The following is a 21943-nucleotide window of genomic DNA, read 5'->3' as shown; positions in this document are numbered from 1 at the left end:
GAGAAGCACTGAAGAGCTGTTGATAGTATAAAAACTTTGTGAAACAACTCCCTTTAAAGTAGTAGTGTAGTTTTAGAGAAAGAGGTGGTGTTCTCCTCCCCCAAAACCTTAAATGAGAAAGGCTTTGAGCATGAAGCATTTCTCAGGCATCTGAAAGCACACTGGAACAATGTTTTTTATTTTTTTATTTCATAGATTTCTTGGGTTGCAACTGCGACGACAAATGTTGAGCCCAAATTTTCACAGGGTTTTCTCATGCATATGTTGGGTAACAAGGGATGTTTTTTTGTCTCTGATAAGATACCACCCTGCCTTTAACTCATACTGTCCAGTTAAAGACGGAAAGATTGCGGCTGTTTTATATAGGATGTTTAATAAAGGAAAATCTAAAGCCAACAAGATGACAGGTCTACCATATGCAGATTTTTTTTGTGCTAAACATTACACCGAGGTACAGCAGCTACAAATACATTTACACTATTGAAGTTCCGATATCAGTCTCACACTGTGGAACTAACATAACAATCTTTGCAAAAACGGGAAAAGAGCAAGGGCGACCGTATTAGTAAAAAATAGCGCCCTCTATATACAATTATTTTGACAGTGACCGTGCACATTCACCAATCTTTTATCTTTCAGAGTCCATCTCAGTGTGTTTTAGATGTACTTTCACTGATTGATGATCTATCGTGTTGATTGATACAGCTTTTCATTTTGACTGTGGTTTCGTGACTGCGTTGGTTTGACCCGGAAACATATCATATCCCTCCAAACATAACTTGCTCCTGATGTCGGACCTAGAGGAAATTACAAATTCCATTTAGACAAACATCCGTCAACGTCTTAGGGAGGCAACATCGACCTTTCTTGGTATCTCGGAAATCTTAGCGTACATCAGATTTAATTGTTTTGGATTTATGTTCAGACACGCGATTATCAAAAGAACACGGCATAGGCCTAATTTGTTGAGTTTTTTCTCTTTCTTGTGAGTCTTGAGTATAAGCTTAAAGGCAGTGGACACTATTGGTAGTTACTCAAAATAATTATCAGCATAAAACCTTTCTTGGTAATGAGTAATGGGGAGAGGTTGATAGTATAAAACATTGTGAGAATCGACTCCCTCTGAAGTGACGTAGTTTTCGAGAAAGAAGTAATTTTCTACGAATTTGATTTCGAGAACTCAGATTTAGAATTTGAGGTCTCGAAAACAACCATCTGAAAGCACACAACGTCGTGTGACAAGGGTGTTTTTTTCTTTCATAGTTATCTCGTAACTCCGACGACCAATCGAGCTAAAATTTTCACAGGTTGGGTTTTTATGCATATGTTGAGATACACCAAGTGACAAGACTGGTCTTTGACAATTACCAATAGTGTCAAATGTCTTTAAAGGCAAAGATATACCGTCCTTTAGTTTTTGGAACCGTTCGATTGTTTTAATCCTTTATTGTAGATACACAATTTTTGTGTTATCGCCGAAAATTTGGAATATGTCCGCGCAGGAAGAATAATCCCTATTGAATAGGATACCATTACTGCAGTAACGCTTCTTGGATTCAAATTTTGGGACCAAAAACATATAACATATTTTGAAACAAAGCCACATTTACACTTCGAAAGGAATACAAAAAAAATTCTCAAAATGGTTTAACTACCGAAAGCTTCTGCAGGTTTTTAACCCACAGTTTTAAAATTGCCATTGATTTCAAGAGTGACCAAACGAACATCATCAGTTCCAAAGGGCGCTTGAACTTGTCGACTACAATTCGCGCTATCAAAACCCATCAGAAACAAATCGTCTCGATAATGGATACCTCAAAATGTGCCGAATGAGTCAAAATCAAATACAATGTGGAGACCGAGACCCAAGAATGACGTCAGAAACGTCATCACAAAACCGGCAACATCATCACTAACAAAGTTTGGAGAAAAAATCTCAAAGCTCAAAAGACAACTTTATTTTGGCACGACGCTTAGGCTACGGGAAAAAAAGGTCTTAACTTTTTCTCTAAAATAATAAAGTACTTAAATTGAACTACTATTGAAGAGTAAATAAACACAAACACAACACTAATTTCAGAGACAGTAAACCTTACCCTTTGCAGATCAGGAAGACCAGGTGCAACCCCCCTATTTTTGACTTTCAAACTAGATACAGAGTCTACTAAGTCCAAGGGTGGGGGTGCAGCTGTCAATGGTTTGTATATTTATCACCTTCTCAATGCAGTTACTGCCTAAGGCCAAAAATACAAACACAAAACCTTGGTCTTTTTTTCGGCGGGTACAATAGCATTAATTTTATTACCTTAAAGTTAATGTAGCACCCCAAAGTTCCAAAAAGTAAATAGTAACCGAAGACATAGTACTTAAGTTCCCTACATCAGAACCCCCGAAGTTATTCAGTACTCTGCAATATTTAAGTACCATTCGGTTCACTGAAGTAAAAAGTAGGCCACTGTTAGGTAAACGCGCATTATGAATTAAAGATTAAGTAAAGCTTATATAAAAACTATATGCACAAAAAGGGGGTGGGGGTAGGGAGAGAGAGAGAAAAGACAGATAAATTACGAACTCAAAAGTATCAATATAATAACAGGCTTCTATTTCAGTTCCAGGAAATAATGTTTTCCTAACGGATTCCGGGTAGCCTTTAGGGTATTTTACTTTTCGCTGTCACAACCTGTCAATTATGGTGAATTGAATCACCCATAAGGTGCACAGGACAAATTACAATACTCTGTCGCGAGTGAAGAGTCAAACTTCGATCGTTCTTTGTTACAAAGAGAAATAAGAACCCAAACTGTACATTGATATTTCACTAAAGTTGAATAACCACCATATCATTACAGAGTAATAAGTTTCGACAATAGCGCCCTCACCGATCCCATAATGTAAGGACTGAACTTTATGAACAGAACGAAAACTGTAAAACTGATGACACGCTTTCTCAGGACTGTCCAACCACATGTGCGGCAATGTGCAGGTCACTTTATCATGAGAGCATCATCTGAACACTTGTTGACAGACTGCATACTACTTTACCAGTGAAACCTTTTCAGCTGAAAAAAAAAGCAAAGCAAGAAATCTGCATCAACTCACCAGCTCTCTATTTCTACTTATTTATACCAGTTGGTAGCAAATCTTAAAGACATTTTGTCGCCACTCTCCAAGACGTAACCTTGGAGCAGCTGTTTTCACAATGACTCAGTTATACTCCCACCTCAATTTCCAGCATTACTCCTCCCCCCTTTTGAAAATCTGTTTCCTGTACGCGGCACTGCATTAAACCGGAACTCGGTGCGTAGTTATCACCATTGGTAATTGCTGGAACCCAGAGGAGAGTTTAAAGAAGAAAAAAACACCAGGATCCTTTTGTATCCAAGCTGAGGCGAGGTTTTCAGTTCCATTACTAACTAATACTACAGAGCCCCAAAATAAGGTAAGTAAACTGCACGGATTAATGTTTGAGGCAGTAGACACTATTGGTAATGACTCAAAATAATTATTAGCATAAAACCTTACGTGTTGACGAATAATAGGGAGATGTTGATGGTATAAAACATTGTGAGAAACGGCTCCCTCTGAAGTGACATAGTTTTCGAGAAAGAAGTAATTTTCCACGAATTTGATTTTGAGACCTCAAGTTTAAAATTCGAGGTCTCGAAATCAAGCATCTGAAAGCACACAACTTCGTATGACAAGGGTGTTTTTTCTTTCATAGTTACCTCGCAACTCAAGCTCAAATTTTCACAGGGTTGTTATTTTATGCATATGTTGAGATACACCAAGTGAGAAGACTGGTCTTTAACAATTACCAATAGTGTCCATTGTCTTTAAGATAAGGCAGCTCTTTATATTTTAACTAGCCATTGTTAGGATTGACTTAAAATGATAGAAACGATCATATAAGAAAATGTTGAACACGTTATCACCGAACGAAATGGCTGTCTAGTGATTGATGCTATTGCTAGCTTGTTTTGCCTCCAATATCAACAGTAAGACCATACCACTGTTGGGAGTATTAATTTTAAGGACAATTCATTGTTTAAGTTCTCTATTCTGTGCTTACGATGACACCGGCATGGTTCTGAGACCAAGAGAGGAAAGTTGCTTTGTAATTGATGAAAGCGGGGAGGGGAGGTATAAGTCGCTTTCCTTGCTCTATGGTCTAACTGGCGATGTTAAAATGGTGTAAAATATCATTTTATTTTATACTCAAGATTTGAACAATTATGTGATCAGATATATAAAAAAACAATTTACATATCAAATTAGGATTTTGTCCGCAGTCAAAATGTCAAATTCATTGCCATTTTGGTTGAGCATCATCATAATTTCGGGAATGAACTAAAAATTAGCTTTGGATCTTGTCAGAAACTGCACTTGTGAAGGGTATCAAACACATAGTTACTTGAATTTGTGTTATCCATCAAGGATTGTATAGGATAATAAGTGACTTTGAAGCCAAAGTTACAGTTTATACTTATGTCTATGTCTTGGGATTGGGGACATTTGCATTTAAACAAGTTAGATTTAATACTGTAAGATGCCTGTAAAATGCTTACAAATTGCTTGCCTTTGAATCCTTGACTCATTGCTAAATCTATAACCTTGACTTCATTGATTAATTTACATGACAAACTGTTTATCGAGCTCCAAACACTGTTGGACTGACTCTGTCAGTATTACCGCCAATACGGTTTATCGCGAATAGCAAAATGTCAAGAGAGGGCGCTATTGAACCCACACAAAGGTATAGGCGTTGCGTGCACGAGTCATAGAAACGAGTCATAGAAACGAGTCCCATAATTCATTGCGGTTTTGAATCTCGATAAACCTTATTACTAAGTTGCACTGACTTTATAGCATTGAAGGCAAATTTAAGCTGTTATTTATTTCACTCAGCAAAATGACAGGTTTACTTACTCTATGTCACATTTTGTGCTATTGAATTGAAAACATGACTGCCTTGTATTTAAACATTGACCCGTCGCTACCATGACTTACTCTTTGTACCCTAAACTAATTCTGAGCAAGGGTTCTGAACAGGGCTCCACCCCCTCCCGTGCCCCGTCTGATATGGGTACTCATTTTATTACATTGACTCGTCACTAATAGCATGTTCATTGTACAGTGATTGGTCACTAAATGTACAACTGTAATGGCCATTCTACAACATTGAGAACACGTCATATTCAGTTATTCTATATAATTGCATTTGTGACTACAACACTGCACTCGGATAACATTGACAACTCAATACAATGTACAACATTGACTCGTCACAACAACGGCACACTCATTCAGCGTTGACAACTCAATACAATGAGATATTGTTGTACAATGTAGACTAGTAGTGCAACATCACACTCATTGTAAAGCACTGACTCGTCATTGAAATGGCAAACTCATTGTACAACATTGACTCGTCACAACAACGGCACACTCATTGTACAGCATTGACTCGTCACTACAATGACACATTCATTGTGCAACATTGACGCGTCACATCAACAGCAAACTCATTATACAACATTGACTCATCCCTACAATGGCACACTCATGTAACAACATTGAATCATTACATCAATGGCAGACTCATTGTACAACATTGAATCGTTACATTAATGGCAGACTCATTATACAACATTGACTCATCCCTACAATGGCACATTCATTATACAACATTGACTCATCCCTACAATGGCACATTCATTGTACAACATTGACTCATCCCTACAATGGCACAGTCATTGTACAACATTGACTCGTCCCTACAATGGCACATTCATTGTACAACATTGACTCGTCCCTACAATGGCACACTCATTGTACAACATTGACTCGTCACAACAACGGCACACTCATTGTTCAGCATTGACTCGCCACTACAATGGCACACTCATTGTACAACATTAACTCAGCACAACAACGGCACACTTATTGTACAACATTGACTCGTCACAACAACGACTCGTCACAACAACGGCACACTCATACAACGATGACAACTCAATACAATGAGTTGTTGTTGGACAATGAAGACTCGTCACCACAACGGCACACTCATTGTACAACATTGACTCGTCACCACAACGGCACACTCATTGTACAACATTGACTCGTCACAACAACGGCACACTTATTGTACAACATTGACACGTCACAACAACGGCACACTCATACAACGTTGACAACTCAATATAATGAGTTGTTGTTGAACAATGTAGACTCGTCACCACAACGGCACACTCATTGTAAAGCACTGACTCATCACTGAAATGGAAGTCTAATTGTACAACATTGACTCGTCACTGCAACTGCACACTCATTAAACCACATTGACTTTGACTTGTAACTACAATGGTACACTCCTTGTACAACACTGATACACTACAAGACTGGCACATCCATTGTACATACCCATTGAAACAACTTGTCATTTCAATGGCACATTGCACAAATACAACACACTAATTATAACACAATTAACTAACTTTTCCTCATCACTAAACTGTACAACTCATATTAGTCACTATTACAATTCAGATATTATTCAAGATCCATTGCAAGATCAATCACAATCCCGGTGAGATCAATGAGATCTCAATACCTCTTTCCAGGGATGGCAATAGACTGCGCAAGTCTCGCGCGTATTTGAACTTCTGGGACCATTGTGGTCCGAACCTCATGGAGTTTTACGTTGGGGAGGTTTTGTTTCGTCCGCTATTTTAATTTATGGTAATTTATTACCATAAAAATTACATATGTTGTTGAAAATGTAATACTAATAAACAACATATATCAAAGTAAAATAAATTCAGTAAAATGACAAAAAAAGTTTGACCTTAGGTCAGGTTACTTGAAAAATAATGAAGAATTTGTGCCCATCTGCGATCACAAAACTTACGCAGTAGCTTTGGTCGCGCGGGGTGAAAAGCCTTTTCATTGGTCGTTTACGCATCGGTTCCCTCTTTAAATAGCCTTGATCAAGGCTGTTGACGTACTGTTCCCCGGCCCGGTTCGCTGCACACGCATGCAGTGCATACACAAATGTACATTACCATACATTGTACAGCGAGAACAGTATAGCGTAGTCGTGAGTACGGTCGTGTCTTTCTACTTTCAACCTCGCACACGTGGCTCAAACAACAGCCTTGATGGGTTTGTAAAGCTTTATCGGAATTCCGATAAAAGGGTATTCATGATGTGGGCGTGTCATTCTAAACATTGGCCAATCACAGGCGCGATTGAGAATGACGTATTACTGCAAGCAATCATGCCACGTCCATGCATGCATGGGTGTGTGTGTGTGTGTACGCTGTACGCTAGCTGTATGGACATGTACTGTAATACGTGCTTTTTATAGCAGTGTCGGGAGCGTGGTGTGTATATTAGCTATGATTGTAAGGGGTCTGAATGCGCTGCCGGACGGGTGAGCCGGACAAGACTCGCCCGGTCGGTAATGGTGTTGAACAACTTCGAACAACTTCCGTTGTCTTGCGTTTCATTATAACACGAGGACTAGCATCATAATTACAACGTAGCTGGTAGATTTGTCCCTGAATTGAAAGCTGCTGTACTATAAGTGTAGCGTTGTAGTGTAGTACTAGTAGTATGGCAAGAGTTAGTTTATGAAATTGAACTTTACTTGTAGTTGTTGTTCAGCCACACGCCATCTTCTACCGTCTGGTATGTTTTCGACAACACATATTTTTGATCCCCAACTTTGATTTACCGCGAGAAACGTAATAAATAATATATGTCTACATTAAGACAAAATAAACAGCTGGGTTTCTTATCTCATCTGGTCTGTGTTTGTGCTTCAAAGGGATGGGGTGTGTTGTACTGTCATATGCCCAACACCTAAGAATTCTTACCAAGTAGCCATCTTGCCGGAAACTCATGACACCTGGATACTTTTTTAACCTTTCTCAAACACATTTCACATGTTCTAATTTTCTTCCTTCTATTTATTAACCCATGATTGATGCATTAAACGCGGTTGTTATATTTTGTTGAAAGTTTCTGTAGTTGTGTTGCAAATTATACACCACTGATTTCCAGCGACTTACTGTTTTGTTTACTAGTAGGGATTTCTCCCTCGCCCGCCGCCATTGCAACTACAACCACGGTTTGTTTACAATTACGTCGACGAGCACGTGTGTGCGAGTGCTTGCAGAACGTTGTGATTGACATCGCAGCGAGAGTTTATAGGTCAACCAACAACCAATGAGAACGGGTTGTCAGTAAACATTAGCATAATGAGGCACGCCCTAAATTTTGGCAGATACAAAACCATCAAGGCGCTACTTAGGAAGTACCCATGTACCGTAAGTGTACCGTATACAGATGGTACATGTACATGTACAGTACGTATGTGTGTACATACGCTGTATACGTATTATATGCACTGTGTTATGTATGGGGGTGCACTGGTGGAATTCAGTGATGGGGACTGGGATTTTGCAGATCGCGGCTGGCTGTAGCGCCTTGATCAAGGCTACTCTTTAAACTGCGTCACGTGTTAATCTAACGCCCTCGTGACCATTGTGCGTCCGCGTATAAACCAGCTTTTAGTAGTTTCACATTCGGGCATAGATTTACAACAGGGGTTTCAAAAAAAAATTAAGATCAAATAAACATCCCTGTCCCAGAGTGTTACTTTTTTCTATACATAAACTATAACCGATTAATTGTATATTTGTTTTTAAAATTAATTTAAACAAGCTGTAATGAGTATTATTGTTGTTGTTCAGATTCGGCATTAAGAATAATTTAAAGCAAAGATTTGATTTCATGAAAAAAAGTTCTTCGTTTGTTGTGTTTTCTCGCTCCGGTGCACGGGAGACTAAGTGAAGGCGACATCCCAATCCAAATTAACATTGGGGAAATTCCTGTCCAACTTGAAGATTGCAAGTTAGAGATTTCCAACCAGCTAAAGTTTTTCTTCAGTCACCTCAAGAAAAAACAACCCCTAGTTTCCCCATTGGTAACCTTCAAAGTGGGTCGGTTCAGATATGAATCTTGGTGACAAGGTCCTTTCCTTTGGGGGGGGGGGGGGGGGGGTGGGGGGGTCAATGTCTCGCATGCCAATTATTTCAACACAAGTAACTTGTGAGGAAGACTAAGTCTAGTATGGCGCCTTCTATTGGCATTACTCAAAAGATGATAAAGGTGTCACTTCAATTAGGATTTTGTTCTTCATCATGATATCAAGTCATCAGATTTACTTTATTGGGTCACATAAAAATTGCTGTGGTCAGAAGGGATAAGGACCTAATTGAGTAGGTGTACAAATTCATGCAAATTCTGTGAAAGGCTCAAGAAATCTTTCCTTAAAGCCATTATACACTTTCAGTACAGAAAAAAAAAAATTAACAGATTTACAAATAATTTACAGGGTTTACAGAAGGTATTGGTGAAAGACTTATCTTGAAATATTATTCCATGAAATGCTTTACTTTTTGAGAAAACATTAAAACAATGTCAATTCTCGATAGCGAGAATAACAGATTTATTTTAAACACATGTGATGACACGGCGAAACGTGGAGAAACAAGGGTGGGTTTTCCCGTTATTTTCTCCCGACTCGGATGACCGATTGAGCCTAAATTTTCACAGGTTTGTTATTTTATATTTAAGTTGTGGTACACAAAGTGTGAGCCTTGGACAATATTGTTTACCGAAAGTGTCCAATGGCTTTAAAGACAGGGCATACTTTTGGTAATTGTCAAAGACCAGTTTCCTCACTTCTTGGCTTACTCAGATTCAAATTTTGGGGTGAATAATTGCCTCTTTCTCTAGAACTACATTACATCAAGGATGTTTAATATATATCAACAGCTCGCAGTGCTGGTACTTACTGTGTATGAACATGATGAATAAAATACAAAAATCTGTGCAAGTTGTGGCTCAATTCATCATCTAAGTTACAAGAAATAATGAAAGAAAACACACCATTGCTGCATAGAACTGTGTTTTGAGACGCCTGAGAAAATTCTCAGATTCAACAGTTACCTCTTTCTATAAAACTACAGTCCATTGCTTCAAAGGGTGTGCGGTTTTATTTATTTGTTAATTATATTAACAGCTCTCCAGTGCTCTTGACTAAATAACTTTTTATGGCTTTTAACTTTTTGGAGTAGTTACCAAAAGTGTTCCCTGCCTTTAAGAAGTTGCACTTTGTCTGAGTCACTTCAAAACCAATATAAACTTCCTTGAGTGGAGACAGAAATGTTTTATTTGCCACACCTTTCTCGAAAGATGGTGAAATAAGGTCAATTGACAATCTCCAACCACAGTTTCAGTGTTGAAAATCATGGCTCTGCAAAATATTATCAATCTTAGCTCCATCTTAATTGTTTTTGTTTTATTAGGACAACCACAGAGAGCTGCTTAAGCACAAAAAGTTGCCAAGCACAATAAAATGTTGATACCAGAATAAGGTTATCAGCCAAACTACCATGTCACTATGTACAATTTGTAACCTGTTTTCTGCCAATTTCTGCTTCGGAGAAAACTGTTAAGCACCATTTACTGGTTAAAGACACTGGACACTATTGGTAATTGACTAGTCTTCACAGTTGGTGTATCTGAACATATGCATAAAATAACAAACCTGTGAAAATTTGATTTCAATCGGTCGTTCAAGTTGCGAGATAATAATGAAAGAATAAACACCCTTGTCACACGAAGTTGTTCGCTTTCAGATGCTTGATTTCGAGACCTCAAATTCTAAATCTGAGGTCTCAAAATCAAATTCGCGGAAAAGTGCTTCTTTCTCGAAAACTACATTAATTCAGAGGGAGCCGTTTCTCACCATGTTTTATTCTATCAACCTCTCCCCATTACTTATTACCAAGTAAGGTTTTATGCTAATAATTTGTTTGAGTAATTACCAATAGTGTCCACTGCCTTTAGACAGCTCTATGAAATTGGGCCCAGGAATTACATAGACTATGTTGCACCTGTCTTGACCTTAATGCCCCAATCAAAAATCTTTCAACGAAAGTGCTGTTTTCAAAATGAAAGTGTCCTTATCCCCTTCAAAGACAAAACTCCAAGCCCGTCATGATCAGTCAGGTCGGTTCGGTTTGATCGCTTTTAGACTTAAGACAGACAGACTCCTTTCTGTGGTGATCCTCTCAATGACTTGATACAATTTGGGCAAAAAGTAACTTTTGGCGCCAATGGTTTAATGGAAATTTGTTTCAGGTTATTTGTGCAGAACTACCTCAAGAAAGTTCAGAAAGGTATTTGGCTGACTCACATTTCCTTATAAATTTTGATTTAAATGTTTCTGTCTTTAAAATTTGCGTTTGTTTAGATTATTATTTTTAATCAGAACTTTGTACAATAAGACTTAAGAGAAATATCTCTTTTGTGAGATATTGTGTTTCTGAGGAGAACTGGAATTGAGAAACAGTGAATTTAGGAGAATGCTAGACTGCTAGAAATGATAGGGGGCTTAAACGCTGTATAGGAGAAGAGCCAGTTTGGGCAAATACTGGGTGTTTATGTTTATTATAAGTATAGCCATAGTTTCAGTAGAATTGAAAATGCTATCAGACTCAAATTCCACATTTAATATATTTTGTATTTGTTCAAGATAATACATAGTGAGGTGTTATTATTCAATTCAGAAACAAATCCACCGAACTTGCTTGGTCTTGAGTTTACTGAGCCCCCCACACTAAACTACTGGCCTTGGCCTTGCAGTCCAACAATACATTGCGGTCAATTGTTAATTTTTGAGTGCTGCACACGGTTTATAGTTCAATTCCTGAACCAACCTACATGTATCTTAAAGACACTGGACACTATTGGTAATTGTCAAAGACTAGTCTTCACAGTTGGTGTATCTCAACATATGCATAAAATATATCAAACCTGTGAAAATTTGAACTCAATCAGTCATCGAAGTTGCGAGAGATATTAGTGAAATTAAAAAACACCCAAGTCCCATCATGGTCACACAAAGTTGTGTGCTTTCAGATGCTTGATTTCGAGACCTCAAATTCTAAATCTAAGGTCTGGAAATCAAATTTCATGGAAAATTACTTCTTTCACAAAAACTATGTCACTTCAGAGGGAGCTGTTTCTCACAATGTTTTATGCTTAATCAACTTCTCCCCATTACTCGTAATCAAGAAAGGTTTTATGATAATAATTATTTTGAGTAATTACCAATAGTGTCCACTGCCTTTAACAGAAGTTGCCATTACACCAATTGAATTTCTTCATTTGAACAGTAAGACTGATATTAAATGTCACTTGTATTTGACGGATCAATTCAAATAAATCTTACAATTTCAGCCAAGAGATTTCCTGATTGAGGTCTCCCATCCATCCGGAGGAGGGATAAACGAGGGATTGATTCGCTAAATTGGATTAAAGGGTTTCTGGATAATCACAAATAGCATTAAGGATGAAATTAATGGTGTGAATCATATTATTCATTCACCATGGAACCTGCTTAGGATGTCGTTTCAGAGTAAAAGGCGTTGCTGGTTGTGTTCAGGTTGATTTAGATTTTTAAGTGTGAAGAACCGATTACATTTGCTGGTTAAATTGACCAGATTCACAAACTGGAAATGAGTGTTTGGGGCAGAGCTGTCTGCTAAAAAAGTCTTTGGATGCATGGAGTCATGAATAAGAGTGTGGGGCTCCAATCCTAATCAAGTTGGTCGTTGTGTCATTGAGCATACAATTAGTTACATTTCACAAAATGATGAATGGGTTAAAAGTTTAGGTGACAAATTATTGTTTTTTTTATTTACTGTTAACTTTTACAACAAGTTTCAGGACCTAACAAAAAATGTTGTAGTTACACTAATTAACATGACTGACATATTACTAGATTTGCCATTTTGTGTTTCCACAAAGTCACATGAAACATTAGCAATTTAAACACATAGCGCTGGCAGGGTGCCAAACATGCTAAGTACGACTATGCATTTTTACATAGTGATGTATCTGTTGTCCTATTAAAGTTTTGCATTTTCATTGAGCGACTTATGCATTAGTTTGTACACAGCACTCTAGTGTGTTCATGTCTCGTTTTTTCATTTTCACAAAGTCATGCATGTATTATGGAAATAATAAACAATCAGGAAAGTTGCAAGATTGAATACACATTGACAGTTTTGGATTAAAGAATAAGTCAGCTTTGTTTTGGTATTACATTTTTAAATAGAAATAGAAAGCAGTCTTCGAACAGCAGTATGACAAAAGAGTTGCAACTTCAACCGCCACTTTCTCCAAACACCAAGTTTTGGCTGTGATGCACTGGCATTAAGTCTGTTCACAACGTGACCCATAAATTAATTTTCTTTGATAATGAGTGAATATAACTTGCTTTCACAAAGTTTATTGGCAAAACATAAGCCAATGCTTTCTTTATTCTGTCATGTCCTGTCAAATGATCAAATGTCAAAAAAATTTGTTGCATGTTTCAAACTGTCCAAAACAAACTGTTGACTACCAGAATTTCAAGTTTAAACCTTTTACATGGTTATCTAACTTAAAAGAAAAAAGTATGTTTGGTGGTTCAAACTACTACTCCCCCAAAAATGTTATAAAAGACAACCTAAGCAACTTTTACAATAATAGTAATAATCACTTTGTCTACAAGTGTCTCAAAGTGATATTATTTATGTTTTAAGACAGAGTGTGCAAAGTTTTTTAATCACAAGACCCATTTCTGCAGTACCTTGATTTAGCACAATCTGCCACAAACACTGGGGCAAACCCCTTCTCTCAAATGCAGTGGACACTATTGGTAATTACTCAAAACAATTATTAGCATAAAACCTTACTTGATAACGAGTAATGGGGAGAGGTTGGTAGTATAAAATATTGTGAGAAATGACTCCCTCTGGAGTGAAGTAGTTTTCGAGTAAGGAGTAATTTTCCACAAATTTGATTTCGAGACCTCAGATTTAGAATTTGAGGTCTCGAAATCAACCATCTAAACGCACACAACTTTGTGTGACAAGGGTGTTTTTTTTTTCATTATTATCTCGCAACTTCGATTACCAATTGGGCTCAAAAGTGTCCAGTGCCTTTGTTTAGTAATTGTCAAGACCAGTTTTCTCACTTGGTGTATCCCAACATATGCATTACGTAACAAACTTGTGGCAATTTGGGCTCAATGTGTCATTGAGAAAAAAAAACTTGTTGCACAAATTTTGTGTGCTTTCAGATACAGAGGGAGCCCATTCTCACAATTCTTTTTTACTATTAACAGCTCTCCATTGATCGTTACCTAGTAAGTTTTTATGCTTACAGTTGTTTTTGAGTATTTACCAAGAGTGTCCGGTGCCTTTAACAAGAAGAATAAGTTAAATCCAGCACCGCATCTAGAGTAAAATGTTAGGGGCACATGAGAGGACAGCAAAACAAAGAAACACAAAGCAGTAATGAGATTTGGGACTTCAGAATTTACTTTTTACAAGGAGAAACCCTTGATACAACAATGCTCTTTAAAATGAACGTTTACTGTAGTTATTTGTATTTTTTTAATCGAACTATGAGTCAGTCAATATACAGCTGAGAAAATGAAAGGCTTTGGCTCCAGGATAAAGCTATAACGAGAGACTAAGAAGTTGGGCAGGTGTCTGTTTTGCTCACCAGCGCTGATCAGTGATTTTTTTTTTATCTCCCAGATTAGCTGCAGACTTGAGCAGTTGTAATGCAATGGAAAGAGAGGTGTTTGTTCTGATTAACATGGGCTGAGTTGATGAAAACTCACCAAGGACGTTTTGTATCTTCAAAATTTAAAGAGATTTGTGAGAGTGTTACCATGCTTTACTAACACTTTTGGTAATCTCTTTTAAAATTAATGACAATAAAAACTGTTGCTTAAAAGCCTACAGCAGCTTTTGATAGTATTAAGCATTGTAAAAAGGTAACAGTTTTCATGGCCCAAAAATTTAATCTGAGAAGTCAGTAATCCCCTTTTAAAAACGCAACAGCTTTTTGAATTGAGATATTTACACAGTTTTGATGTAGACATCTATATTTTTATAGGATCAAAACAATTGAGTGGCTTCATGACCGAAATACTTTCCCATTGAAAAGTTTGTTTCCTTAATTATTTCTCTTGAAACGCATGAGCTGCTTTTCTGTTAGTTCAAAACCAAACAAATAACTTTGTTTGTGTAAACAGCACTCAAGAATTTCCAATTGAAGTAAATGGTTATTCGGGTGTTGCACGAACTGCTAAATATAAGAGACCCAAACAATGTTACACTTGGTAAGATAATCTAATTTAAAACCAATAGAGACATACATTTTACTTTCAAAATCAAAGCCAGCTTTATTTTGATAGACCCATGTTTTGGCAAGAAAAAACCCAGCCTTAAATAGAAGACAGTCCTGGCACTTACGTGACTTTTGTTCTGACGGTTGCATTAACTTTTTAATTCGCACCCCCACAGGTGGCACGGGTAGTGACTCAAGTGACAAGGAACATCACATGGCAGGAGATTTTCAGACTGAATGACACAATCATTGCTGCTCGTGAGGGGCAAGAGAGAGAGAGAATGATCAAGCACTCGCATGGTCAGCAACAGAGTCATAGGATCCAGCGGCCTATCTGACCAAAGCAAAGTGACACTACACAGGAAACATTCACATGTCTGAACTGCCTAGCCGACAAGACCGTTTTGTCGAAAACTGGAGGAGACATTTTGGATTCAACTGGTCACCATTTTAGGGGGTAGCAGTTATGTGATGACTTAGGACGAAAAGTACAGGGAAGAATGATCAGTAAGATTGGATGAGAAGTACCAGGAATCAAGTACCAGGATGTTATGTGACAACTTTGCGGAAAGACAAAGCAACTATAATTGAGTCACAGGATCTAGAAAGAAAATGAAAATTACGGATACTTCAGTGTTAACCATGTCTGTTTCGGTACCGGTCGCCTTACCAGCTAAAATCGGACATTGCCCAATTATGAGCGGCTTGGAGCCGAAGACACCCCCGAAAACGCTTCCAAGACGAAAGCCGGGCTATCGAGAGAACCACATCTATGACACTGTTCCTATGGAAGGGACATTCTTTAAGAAGCCATACTCCCCAGTGAACTTCCCCAGGAAACCTGTGCCTCATCCTACTGGAAACACAGAACCAAGTTTCGTAAAAGTGACCCCAAAAGCAGAATCAAGCTCTTTGAATGTGATAGTGACCCCTGACCCAACTCCTTTGGTGTCAGAAAATATCAAGGAGAAACCATGTACTGCATCTCTAGGTAAAACAATGCCACCTCTACTAGAAGAACCTGCCTCGGAAGACCATGGTGGAGAAGAAACCGACGCCACATCCCAAGAAGCTCCAGCTGTAAAATCTGATAAGACTGTGTCAAGCATTGCAGATAAATCCCACAGAAAAGGATGGCCTGACTTGGAAGATAAAATAGCTTTAGATGCACAGTCGTCTTTGCTGTTACAAAAAGAGAAAGATACACCTTCTGAAGTGAAGAAAGAAGGGGCAACAGATGAAGATGCTGAACCAACCTCCAAGCTGAAGAAAGGCATCGCCGAACAAGAGAGCTCCGCACAAGAAGCTGATAAATGTGTAGTAAAGGATGTTAGTGAGCGAAGATCTGTGTCCATGCTTGACAGCTCGATGTCTAAAGAGACAGAAACTACTAAGAGCTCAGCGGCTGGCCTATTTCCATCTGATCATCGTTCCACAACTTGCTCTGCATCTTCCGCTTGCTCAGCAGCCTCGGCATCATCATCTGCATCTGCGTCTTCCGGAACCTCTGCAACCTCCACCTCCAGTAATTCCAGCTCAGGGTCCTCTGAATCCAGTATCGGAAAGTCATTCTTCAATACCTCTCATCTCGGATCCTCAACACCGAAGCGGACGAAATCGCCCAAAAACTGCACCCCTGTGGAGAATCTGTACGACTCTTGGTCCCTCAGTTTAGAGAACAAAGGCGTTTCCCCATTGGCAGATAGGAGAAAAGGTCAGAAAAACTCGGTCGTAAGTAACAAGAGCTCCGGTTACTATGCAGAAATTTCAGAATTCATTTCTACTGATAATCTCGGGAACTCTTCTATCCGCCTTGGTGAGAGTCAAAGTATGGTTGTTGTGCCACCGCCACTGCAGTTCTGTGGTTCCATACGCAACAAAGCAAGAGAGCCAGTGGTTTATGTTAACCTCCCCACGCAGAATGGGCTCGGCCAAAAATCCAAGCGTAATCACACTGTAGAGAGGGAGTATGTTGATCCAAACGAGGAGATTACGGACACCCCTGCTGCCAGCCTCCTGGACAGTTCTAAATATAAGGGATCCACAACCAGCCTGAATAAGACCTCCTGTAATGAGTATGAAACCCCGATTAGTATTGGAACAACGGCGACCCAGACGGAGCTCAAACTATGCACTGGATTGTGTGAATGCGCAGATCTTGTGTGTGAGCCGGCTCAGGTTGAGGGAATGGTGACGGAGATCAAGCAGGAGAGGAACATGAGGTTGGTGTCGGAGCAGCTGGTGAAGATGGTTGAGATTGAGGTGAAGGAACTGAAAGAGGATCTTCTGGAGAAAACGAAGGAGCTTTCATTGGCCAGGGATGAAAAATGCAGTGCACAGGTAAGTGAGACATAATTCCATTTTTGTAAAGTTTGTCTTCATAGCCCTTTTAACACTACCTTGACTCGTGTAACTGGCCAACCATGTAAAAAGACTTCTACATGGAATAATACTGAAACGGAGATTCCTTTCACATTACAATATCTGACCCAGAGAAAAGTTAATCCAGTTCCATACTAACACCGACAGTGGCAGGTTAACCCTAGTCCTGGGCAGGGTTTAACAGTTTTTACCTTGATTAAGCCAGTTTAAGATTTGTTAATCCAGTGATTTTTTAGCTCTGAAAAGTGAAGTGTGAACACTCCGCTTAATCCAGAGTATCTCTGTGTTAAAAATTTGTCCTTAACATGGCGATTTTCCAGATTAAAATGAAGTGTTAAAGGGGCTATTGTTAAAAAGAGACTATTACAAAGGTTAGAAAGTGTTGAGGACACCATTATGATTGATCTTAGGATAGTTTTTGGTAGGTCATACTTAGAGACATCTTTAAAGTTTGAATAGTGGAAACATTCTAATTGGGTTCCAGTATTTCAGTGTGTGCTAATTTACCATCCAGTGGACTGGTCAAAGGTTCCATTGGAATGTTAACTTTTGCGCACAATCGATTTCCCAATTAGTTTATTATTTGATATTTTAAAAACAAGTTGCATCCCCTTTAGGTGATCCCCGTGGCTGCATGCGGCTTCCCCTGGTCACTCCCCACCCCCCTGGCTACAAGGCAGTTTAAGGTTGTAAGCTTGCTTCCCCCGAATCAATATATTGACAGGGAGACTGCCAAAATGGAGCTAAACGGCTCAGTTGTTGATTTTGGATTGATCATCAAATATTTGCGGATGTAAAAATTGGAAGTAATCTCTATGGATCAGAGTAAAATAAAAAAAGTAATAAAAAAGCACCTGGTGAAAAAAAGTCCATGCTGCAATGAGTTGCTTCCTTCTATTGAATTAAAGATATTTACATTCTTACATGAAATGGCAAAAAAGAAAGGAAAAAATCCAGCAAGGATGTCTTTTTGTTCAGTAAGTTGAAGTTTTAGCTGCTAAGTTTCTTCAAGGCCTTATTTCAACTTACAAGACACGAGCACTTGGCATTAGTCCAGATCTGAATTACTTAGAGGAAATTGGTTAATACCCTTCATGTACGTGACATGTATGTTGGTTTACTACAGTCAGCTAGAGATACTAAGATGGCCGGAAATGCTCAGGAAAATACCTAGGAGGGTCTGCTGGGATAGAGGTGTGGACAGTGGAGGGGGGGGGGGAGTTGGGCATAGGGGGGAGGTAGTGACACAAAAGAGGTATGTTTCCTAATCAAGGGGGATAACGGGGATAGGGTATTGACCCAAAGCGTGCCTGTGTTGGAGATATCCTGGGAATCCTTGGAAAGTCTAAATATAGGGTCAGAATTATGTACAGGGTCTTCTAACCTTGCTATAATCCCGGGCATATCTCGCTGACCCCCCCCCCCTAGCCCCCACCCCCCCCACCAGTCAATGTTGGCCCTCACTCTGGCAGGGGTTAACAACATTAAGTGTGCGACCCAAGCATTTTGGCTGGGATTGTTGGTCCAGTAATGACCCAACTGGGGTAGGATCTACTAGTTTATAAACCCTTGGGTATACCGTGGAGGTAGAACTCCATGGGTATACTATCTATGCCCAATTTAAAAAATCCAAACATTTTTCCTATTTGTTACCCCTTTATTTAAAGAACTTTAACCAAATACTGTTTTCATTTCAAAGTTTGTTCTAATTTGAGATTTCCATCTCATGTCTGTATATTATTTGCTATGTACAATCCCTTTATCTTGCAAAAAAAAGGCTAGTTAGCTCAGTTGGTAGAGTGCCGGCACATTTCAAAGTGTTGGTTCAAATGCCGCTCTGGTCAATTTTCTTTGTCCAACCCCACATCATGTAAAACTTTGCAAGTCAGGTTCCCTTGCGGTTTATTATTTGATAGAAGAAAGGCAAAACTAAATGTGGAAGCCAAACTGAAACATTGGACGTGGAAATGTTTCATGACAGCTAAGAGAAAGCTGGGATCAAGAGAAGCAGATAGTGTACGATAACCTTTTGGGTTTTAAGGGAGGCGTCTGGAATGTTGTATATCAAGCCTGCCCATAATATCCAATGCCTTATGGCTAATCCTAAGCTAATGTTCAAAAGCATCAGTCATCACTGATGGTGCACACAACTGTTCAGTGACAGTCACACTTTAAATAGACAACATTGCATACACCAACTCATAAAAGTTATAGCACATTTTGGGGACTGGGGAGGAAATTTGAATTAGTGTAAAATTGGTAGCTTGTATATTTTTGAAATGATTTCTAGAGAATAATAATGATGTTTTTGTTGTATAATTAACCCAATGCACCCCTGGTAATTGCAGTGGTGCCCTTTATGTGGTGTCCTCTGCAAATTTCCAATACAAATAAAACTTTTCCTGGAAGTGCCCTTAGAGGTAAATTGATGTGCCCCTTCAATAACCAAATTTTAGGCCTGCTTTTACATGTTGAGACCTTAAAACATGTATTAAAGGTAAATAATTGCCCTGTTCCTGTTGTATCTAATCAGAACTGTCCCTCTTATGAATAATGCAAACATGTACCGATAAGCCAACCAATCAGAGCCCATTATGAGCAAAACATTTAGCCAATGAAAAAGATGTGGGCTATGACAGTTTCTAGTCCCCCACTTTTAGCACTCTGTTTAGGAGTTTGGGATTAACTGATCAAGTAGAATTGCCTTTGGTGAAGATATTTTGTTATTATAAATTAGATTAAAGATAGAAATTCTGCAAACTGGATGTTTTCAAGAACAAAACTCCAGAACTTCAAGGGAAAGTATTATTTTGTTTTGCTTTTGGAACTGTTTGATTAATTTAATCCTATTGATCCAATTCACCTGACGTCATCATCAGAATAGTCTTGTTATTCAGTGAAGTGTGCATTTTAGGCGACGCGTGTTTACACGTAAACCTATTGACCACCAAAATGATGAGCTTGGAACAGTCGCCGCGTGTGATGCGCGTGCAAGGGGTCAATATCAATGAAACTAACCTGAATCCGGAGGGGTAATGCACTCACAGGGAGAGTTACCTGCAATTGGAATACACAATTTGAGAGGCATTACTGTGAAAAACTCTACTCAGATTAAAATTTTGGGGGATAGAAACTGTTATCTTTTTCCATAACCACTTTACTTCGAAGTGAAAAGTTTCTCAAAGTGCATTATACTATCCAAAGCTGCTGTATATTTTGTACTGCCATTAATTTTCAGACTCATTACCAAATGTATATGTTCCCTTTAGGCCAAACTAAAAAAAATAAAGCCAATTAATAAATACCTACTCTGTGGTCTCCTCTTAAAGGAACACGTTGCCTTGGATCGGTCGAGTTGGTCTTTGAAAAGTGCTTGAAACCGTTTGTTACAAAATGCATATGGTTAGAAAGATAACTTAAAAGTAGAATATAATGATCCACACAAACATGCCTCAGAATTCCACGGTTTTCCTTTTACGTCGCGAAGAAACACGGTCGGCCATTTATGGGAGTCAAAAATTTGACTCCCATAAATGTCCGACCGTGTTAGTCGACGAGGTAAAAGGAAAACCACGCAAATTCGAGGCATATTTGTGTAGATCATTGTATTCTACTTTTACAACATCTTTCTAATCATATGCATTTAATAACAAACGGTTACAAATGCTTTTTATAGACCAACTCGTCCGATCCAAGGCAACGTGTTCCTTTAAAATAAGGTTTAATTAATAAGGTAATTCAACTAAGTTTTTCCTTATTTTTAGACCTCATCTTAAGTTGCCTTCTTTTTAAGAACCTTTTTAGGAACTGCTTTCCAGATATAAAACTTCTTTTTCGCTGAACTGCTTGATGAGGAGTAGCACAAAGTGCCCTTTTGTTTTGAGAAAATAGGTGCTTATAATTGCAAAGGAGACACAGATCTAACACTAATCCTTTTATCTGTTGGACGTCACAAGAGTTTCGCCTTGACATTAAGGCTATTTTAGATTACCACGCAAATACAATTGTCTTCCTTTCTCAAAAATCGTGTTGCCATACACAAAAGGAAAGATGTCCATTGGTTACTATAATTAGTGTAAGTTAAACAAGTAAACAAAGCATAACAGGTTGAAAAGGTTATCATTGTAAGTGATTGATGTTTGAGGCTTTACATGGAGTGGAAAAAAAGGAACATAACTAGTAAACTTGCTGGTACAACCCTCTTATGGGAGGGGTATTGACTTTCAAAAGAGCCATGGTTTGATATAGACGCTGCTAAAAGTATACTACTCTTTCTCCTGAAGAGGAGCAGAGT

At 38.5% G+C, this 21943-nt stretch overlaps 1 long non-coding RNA gene across 1 annotated transcript in view; it reads right to left on the bottom strand.

The window, feature by feature from the left end:
• Positions 1-2329: 2329 nt before the first annotated feature.
• LOC139939325 (uncharacterized) overlaps positions 2330-21943 on the bottom strand; it is a 64484-nt gene continuing 44870 nt past the window's right edge. Inside the window, exon 4 of the long non-coding RNA XR_011786283.1 lies at positions 2330-3059. This is a non-coding gene — a long non-coding RNA (uncharacterized lncRNA). The remainder of the gene's footprint in view (positions 3060-21943) is intronic.

This window comes from Asterias amurensis, chromosome 7 (assembly GCF_032118995.1).
Source record: "Asterias amurensis chromosome 7, ASM3211899v1".
Taxonomy (NCBI): domain Eukaryota; kingdom Metazoa; phylum Echinodermata; class Asteroidea; order Forcipulatida; family Asteriidae; genus Asterias; species Asterias amurensis.
The sequence above is the reverse complement of the archived record's forward strand: the minus strand, read 5'-3'. Positions and strand labels throughout refer to the sequence as shown.